This window comes from Onychostoma macrolepis, chromosome 06, assembly GCF_012432095.1.
Source record: "Onychostoma macrolepis isolate SWU-2019 chromosome 06, ASM1243209v1, whole genome shotgun sequence".
Classification (NCBI taxonomy): domain Eukaryota; kingdom Metazoa; phylum Chordata; class Actinopteri; order Cypriniformes; family Cyprinidae; genus Onychostoma; species Onychostoma macrolepis.
In genome coordinates, this window is record NC_081160.1 from 19,312,768 (window position 1) to 19,320,907 (window position 8,140).

Sequence of the window (8,140 nt, forward strand, 5' to 3'; positions counted from 1 at the left end):
GAGAGAGTGGCTAGAGCTCATCATATTGTTAGTCCTGATAAAAAGGCTAACGGGGCAACACTTCCACCTCATTGGATCTCAGTGCTGAATGTGAATTTTTTAGATGGTTTGCAATGATGATTACGTTCCACTGGAACAAGTCATCTATATGTATAATAGCATGTTTCACATGTCATGGAAAGCACTAAGAGTTTTCTTGCTCGGAAACACATATCATTTTATTTTATTTTTTCCTGTTGTTATTAATTGTTATTTGTGCAACTTGGACACTGCACAGGGTTACTGTACTCGGTATTATTATATACTTAAGTCATATTGAATATAATATAATATACAAAATTATTTGAATTAAATTATTGATAAAAAATTCAATATTTGATTTTTTTTATATTTGTGCATTGTTTAACATAAATTAATGCAATTGTGAATTGTATTTCTTACTAGTAAGCAGCTAGATAATAGTATCTGGTTAAATATAGGTAACCTGCTTATGCACTAAATCATACTATTACTGTACTTACTGTGAACTTGGTATTATATACTTATCATATATAATCATATCTAATCTAATCTAATCTAATATGATATAATATAATATAATATAATATATTTCTGTGATAAATTACAAAGAAATATATATCAAATAGTAACTTTAAACCAAATTATTTTATTAAATCACTGATAAAATAATACAATTAATTTTATTTTATTTTTAGGACATATGTGTATTGTTTAGCATGACTTAATGTAATTGTTCATTAAATTTCTTATTAATAAGCAATTAGATAATAGTAACTGGTTAAATATGGGTAACCTTTATACACACTATATCCTAATATTACTGTAATTACTGTGAACTCGGTAGTATAATATACTTATGTAATATATAATATAATATAATATAAATATTTCTGTGATCATTTACAAGGAAATAAATTTAAAGTAGTACACATTTAACAAATTTATTTTTATTTAATTATTAATAAGATGAATTTTATTTTATTTTTAGAGAAAGGGGCATTGCTTTGCATAACTTAACGCAATTGTTTATTGTATTTCTTACTAATATGCGGTCGGTTAATAGTATCTGAAATAAATATGGGTAACCTGTTTACACACTATCATAATATTACTGTACTTACTGTAAAGAAAAAAGAACAAAGTCAGCCCATGTGGAAATGTAAGGATAATATCGAGAAAAAAAAAATAAAAAATGTGCCAACCTTTCATTTTTCTTTTCTTTGTAATTTGTGGAGCAGTTTATAACAGAGCTGGCAAGGAAGAGTTAAGAATCAAAAGGCCTTGTAAGTATTGCCACAAAACTGCAAAGGCAAGCAAGGCCATAGAGCAATGGTTCATGACCACCTATCATTCTGTATGTGTATGTGTGTGTGAGTGTGTGGTCAGCTTAGGGTGCTGCAGTTAGCAACCTAAAGGTCACGGCCTTCAGCACTGAGAGAAAATAAAACTCTGCTGCACTGACCAAAGTTACGAAGAGGAAAAGCACACAAATCATAATGCACAGGCCTAAATCGTTTCGGCTGTACTGCCTGTGAGCCAAACAACAATCTTTAGGCCTATACTGTTCTTCTCATAATTTACGTGATAAGCATTTAGTTGCATTAGCTTTCTTAAAGGAATAGTTCACCTCAAAATAAAAATTCTGCCATTTACTCATGCTGAAATGAAAGTGACAATTTTGTTATTGTTAACAAAAACTATTAAAAAAAGATTCATTGCCAATTGAAATAAAGCTGAAATAAAATATTAGATGAAAAACTACTAAAGTTACCACATTTAAAACTAAAACTAAAGCTTAAAAGAGTATTTTTAATCATGAAAAATGTATAACAAACTAAACAACAAAATTACTAAAACTTAAACTAAAATTAAAATTAAATCTGAAACCATAAAAAATGAAAGCTACAATTAATTCAAAATATTAACAACTACTAGAATATAAATAGAATGGTGACCTTCCTTTTCACGATCATTATATGGGAAAAAAAAACAGCTTAGACATTCTTCTAAATATCTCCTTTTGTGTTTTATGGAAGAAAGTTAGTTATATGGCTTTGGAACAACGTGAGGGTGAATACATATCAATATAGGGGATAAATGCATATTTCTTATTTTCATTTAGTATAAACTTTAGGATCAATTTTCTTAAACACTTTGTCTCTTCACTAGATCAAACCAGTCACGTTTGTGTTATGATCCCAGTTCCTTAACCACTGGATTACCACCATCCCACTGGTAATCCATTATTACAAAACAGGTGTGGTTATGTCGCACAGAACAAGATGATAAGTCACCAGGCTGTGCAGTATTGATTGGGGTCCAGGAGACTTAGCTAAAGAGGAGGCGGGGGTGAGTGATTGTGTTTTACAGAGAACATTATCAGTCCCTCAGTGGCATTAGAGTCCTGTCCACACATACAGATACACACAGACCACTAAGTCACTAACTGACTTAGTCCAAGCACATCCAATCTTAAAGCCAAATTGTAGACTGAGACATAAACGCTTCCTGTCTGTTCAGGACATTTTTCATTTCTATTCTTGACCACATTTGCAATTGCTATCTCTTACAAACCCATTGAGGAGAAAATGACGCACTGTTATGTCCCAAGTCTTTCTCTCAGCTTTATAAGAGAAATACATCTCCTTTCTTCCCAGAGTGTGTGTCTGTTTTTAATCTTGTTCACCTGTTCTTTTTATCTGCAAAGATGAAATAGGAAAGGATGACTTTGTCAAAGAGGCTGCACCGAGCATTGACTGAGCACGGCATGCCGAGAGGACCAAGATGGATAAATCTGTCCATTAGGAGAATTTAAATAACTTTTACAGTTTTATCAGGGTCTATTTGTTAGGCAGGAGATTTATGGTCAGCCTGTGAGGGCGTTCGTGTTTCTGATCTGCCCTGTCTGGAGATTAAATCTGGATCAGCCCGAGGAGAGACCAGCTTGACTGCCACAATCCACAATTGGAGATGATCTTATCTCTTTAAAAATTGCCTCGAGTCGACGGCAGGGATGAGCAAGAGCTATTTTTTTCTCTCTCTCTCTCCATCCGCTGTATGTACGCCATCTTGCTTTAACCCTCCCTGAACGCATAAACTCCATGTAATCGCAACTGATAACACTCACGTAAAGCCTCTCCCAACAGCCAGGTGCAATCTGAGGCACGGGCCAGCCTAACAAGGAATTAAATATTTTTTCATGCTACTGCCCCCACTTTAATTGATTGATGCTAAAAGTTTAGCTAATAAAAAGCTAGCAGGTGATCAGAGGCAATCCTGGACACGTCCTCAGAGGGGAACAGGCTGGATCGAAAGTGACAGCTTGCATTTTCGGCTTGAGCCGGTTCTGTCATCTCAGGGGCTGGATGTGCGGGTCTGCCTCTTCAGACCAGAGCCAGTCTGAAACACACATGTACTGCGAATCAGGGAATCAATAGAACACTTAATGAACAATTAGGGGAACAGCTGTAGACCTGTCAAAGACCCATCTGTACATAGCTGGGAGTGAGAAGAGGGGAGAGAGAAAGGATTTCTGGTGAGGATAAGATTATTGCACATATATACCCCTATCGTCACCTTTAACATGCTTATTTGAATTATTTGAACTAGGTAGTATTTAGGAGGTTAAAGCTAATAAAGCTAATAACTATAAATTTGCCAAAAATCTGTAACGCCTAATGCAAAAAAAAAAAATCTAATTATCTAAATGATCTCATTATTATATCAACTTTTGCTTAGCCTAGGTAGTATTTAGGAGGCTAGAGCTAGTAAATCTTATTTATTTTAATCTATAAATCTGCCAAAAATCTGGTGCCTAATTGAAGAAATCAGATTATTTTCAATGTTCAAATGCCACTGAAGACACTTTTGCTTTAACATAATCGATCAGCTAATGGATTTGCAAAAATCTGATGCCTAATTGAAGAAAACAGTTTGTTTTCAGTGTTCAGTTGCCGCTGTAGCAACTAAAGCTTTAACCTATACTAAATTAGCCTTTAGCTTTAGCCTCCTCTGTTGAAAAAGAAAAGAAAAATAAATGACCAGCCTGACCAGCTAAAGAAGCCTGCAAACTAGCTATGACCAGCTTGGAAGACCAGCTAAAACCAGCCAACCATCTTAGGCTGGTTTCAGCTGTTTTTTTTTTCATCAGGCTAGTGTAATATTTAATAGGCTAAAGCTAATAAAGCCTAGTTTTATAGGTAATAGGTAAATACTTAAGTAGTTCTACATCAAATGTTTCTCAAGGAGAGGATCACATACACTCTCTCTGCCACAATATTGAATTAATATCTCCCTCCCATCTTCTTTCTTGACTCTCAAGCTATTCATGATGCATAGAGATATATTCCCATTGCTGACACGCACTGTAAATGATGGGGATGAAGTGAGCCTCTTTGTCCACTTGTTAACAGGAAATGTCGACCTTACATGCCAATCAAAGGAAAAAATAGTCAACACACACACACACACACACACTAGTATGCGTGCACTGTCGACACGCAAAAACATTTCTGTTAGATCACTTCAGCCTTCGCTTGCCTCCTCAGACATTATGGATTACTGGTCTATGACTGACAGATATTATGCTTAACTAAGCACAAGTATCTGTACCTGGGGAAAGGCAGATTATAATTGACCTTGGACACCCTCGGTCGTGCTTTATTAAAACTTCATTTAAAAAAGACAAAACCTTGGTGAGGCAAGGAGCCACAGCCATAATGGATTAGATGGAAATCCATTATGCATCGCACACAAGAAAAAGTAGGGACGGAGACCTGCTTTAAAAATATATTTTTAGTACAGAAAATTAATGCCCCCACACAGGGCCACTGAATCATTTTAAATGGCCTTTTTTAGTATATAGGTATATGTGTTGAGAAGGCCAATATTTCAGCAGCACAGACTAATGGATCATTAATAGATGAATGTTTTTTTGGCGTTTTTCCTTTTCGTTGTAGGATGCTATTTTAGTCCCCTTCGTGAATAAGTAAAGGGTATTTTGCATCTAACAGAGTGTGCCCATCCTGTATTTACATTCAGATATAAAAAAGTTTGTTGATGTTTCTTTGTTGATGTGGTTATTCATATTTGAATTCAACAATAAGGCACTCAAGACTGTCATGTTGCGTACAGTGTTCCTTCCGCTCTTTGGATTTGATTGGCTGAGCAATGTTACAAGAATGCTGATATTTATTCCAAAAGCTGACAGTCTGTATATTAGTGGTGGAGATTTTTTAGTGATACTGTTACATTGTTATGACAGTAGAGGACATATTTTTTGTGCATCATGAATCATTGAATAATTAATTGCAATCATTGGCTGTTTCGTTCAGAAAAACTGAACTGATCTTAGGCACCTGATACTGCTTTACTGATTTATTTGGAACTATTTTTTGGCGGAGGGAAAATAGAACTGAAACTGAAAATATTGTTTCAAAACTGTAAGCTCCTCAATATCAACTTCTTGTTTATTGAAATGTTGAATAAATTCGCAGTCTGAATATTTGCATGTCAGATTTCCTTAACATTTGGAACAATAATATCCTTGTTTATTTGATGTTGCTTAAAATGGTTACTTCATTATAAAGAATTATCATTTTAATTAATTATATTAAATTAAGCAAATTCATTAATTGCCATTCTATATAAGAAGATGTAAACAAAGATTAATAGTTGCTTCTGTGCCAGTGGTTATTAACCTTTTTTACTCTACGACTCCCTATTGGCCACAACAATATTAAAAAGATTTTAGCCCCATGATTTTTTCACTGATTTTCTGTATAAAGATTAAGGATAAATATATATATTTTTATATATACCCGATTCAATATTTTAGAGCTTGAAATAAGTAGAAAATTGTGTATTTTTCATAAAGATGTCCATGGAGTTGTAAGATTCAATTAATTTACATGATTTTTCCAAGTCTAGAAATAACACTTCCATCCAGGTTTTTCTAGACAGTAGGAACCCTGATTCTTGAAAGAATCAAAAAATAAATATCTTGATATTTCGTTGTTTTAGTTAATTCTAGTGTTTGTTTTGTCCTATTTTTGCACTTTTATGTAATCTTGAGGCCCCCTAGTGGGCCCCGGCCCCTAGTTGATAATCACTGCTCTATAGCTCATACAGTATATCCAGGTTTGTCTAGACAATAGGAACCCTGATTCTTCAAAGAATAAAAAAAGTTGTTAAGGGAGTGAATTAAAATAGGGAATATTTTGATATTTCATTATTTTAGCTTATTTCAGTGTTTGTTTTTTTCTTATTTTTATGAGGCCCCATAGTGGGCCCTGGGCCCCTAGTTGAGAATCACTGCTTTATTGGTGCTACACACTGATATACACAGTGAAAGTGATCAGGTATTTTCAGTTCTGTATATGAACTTTTCACTTGTTTATGTTTATGTTTACAGTCATTTGTAGTGCTTTAAATTTATAGGCTAAAAGAACGGTATAACATTATCTCTCTCTCCAGTTTCGCTTTATTGCAGAGGTTTCATTGTGACATCAAGTGGACGTTTTAGGGGAGCCGCTGATTAAGTTTATTCACTGTTGCAATTACTGTCATATCCCCATTAATTAATGGCAGAGTTTTACAGTGTCTTGTTTCCTTATGGAACCTGAAGTAATGAGACAAGTAACATGATTTCATCTGTTCGCCTGGGAAAAGAATTGCAGTGCTAACTCTGACTAAAATGCGCAGACAGTACACCTTGGGTATGTTTTTATGACTGCAAAGAAACACTGGATGACAAAAGTGTGTCTGTGAGATAGATGTTGTGCCTCTCTGTGGTGTAAAGTGTCTCCTCTCATTGGAATGAATGTCTGTGTGTGCATTAGCGATACTCCTCTCCAACCCCCTCCAAAGCCTCCATCTCAACTGTGGAGCACACATAGCTGACTCGACAGGCCCAACAACAGGCAATATCCCCTGCTTTCAAGCCTTTGCTCCCGCCAGCTCTGGATGGATTTGGTTAGTAAATCGTGACAGGGGGTCGGCCATGCCTGAGAGGAGAGGAGAATGAGGAAACAAGTGTTTGCTCCGTATAGCCCAAGAGATGCAGAACCTTCCCTGTGATGTCCTGTCACCTGAAAGGCGTATGAAAACAGGCACACACATCTGTTATCCAAATGTTAACTCCGGGCACCTCGTGTTGTCACGGCGGAGGGGGAACGGGGTTGTGGCTGGCTTAAGACCCTCCTCAGGGGAGGCTTGGGTGCTCAGTAGTGGGAAATGGTATAGTGGTGGGAAAAAGCAAAAAAAATAAAAATAAAAAAAATAAAAAAAACACTGTAATTTAAAAGGATAGTTCACTCCAAAATAACAAAGTCTGTCATTGCAAGTATGACAAGTAAATCCTCAATCCAAATTTTAAAGCTTATATTAAAAAACTAAAAAAAACTAAGTTAAACTCCAGCTTTAAAATGTGCATACTCCCAGAGCACATCTGCTCGACATCTTTCTTTTTTTTTTTTTTTTACTATTTTCATATTATTTCCTTAATAAAAGTCATTTTCATTTACTGTATGGACAAACACACAGTTGAAACTTTTTTCTTCAGAATATCTTTGTGTGTGCGTGTGTGTGTTCAGCAGAAGAAAATCATACAGGACGAAAGTCATTCAGATGGAACAACATGAGGTTGATTAAATGAATTTTCATTTTTCAGTTGAACCATCCCTTTAAGAAATCAGCTTGGTCCTGGAAAACTATGTTTTGAAGGAACTGTGCAAATATATAGACAGACAGACACGGTACACACAGTAGTACATACGAGCAGATATATTTAACCACGCTGCTATAACATCAGGATGAAATTTCATGTACCTGTTTGAAAATTCCCAGCATTCCAAAATTCTAGAAGGGGAATAAATCAAACAGCAGAGCACCTGGTGCAAGACGCCCAACCCTGCTGCCACCTGAGCTCACGCCAAACACACTCCTCTACTTAAAGACATACGTGCTTGTCTGCCAGTGTAAATTCACACGTGAAAGTACATGTATAATCCATCAATACTACGTGTGCAATGGTCACATGGGACAACACCAAACACTTGTTGTGAGCTTTGGCTAACCAGTCAAGTTTTACAGTAAAACTGTAAAAATATAGTCTCTAGTA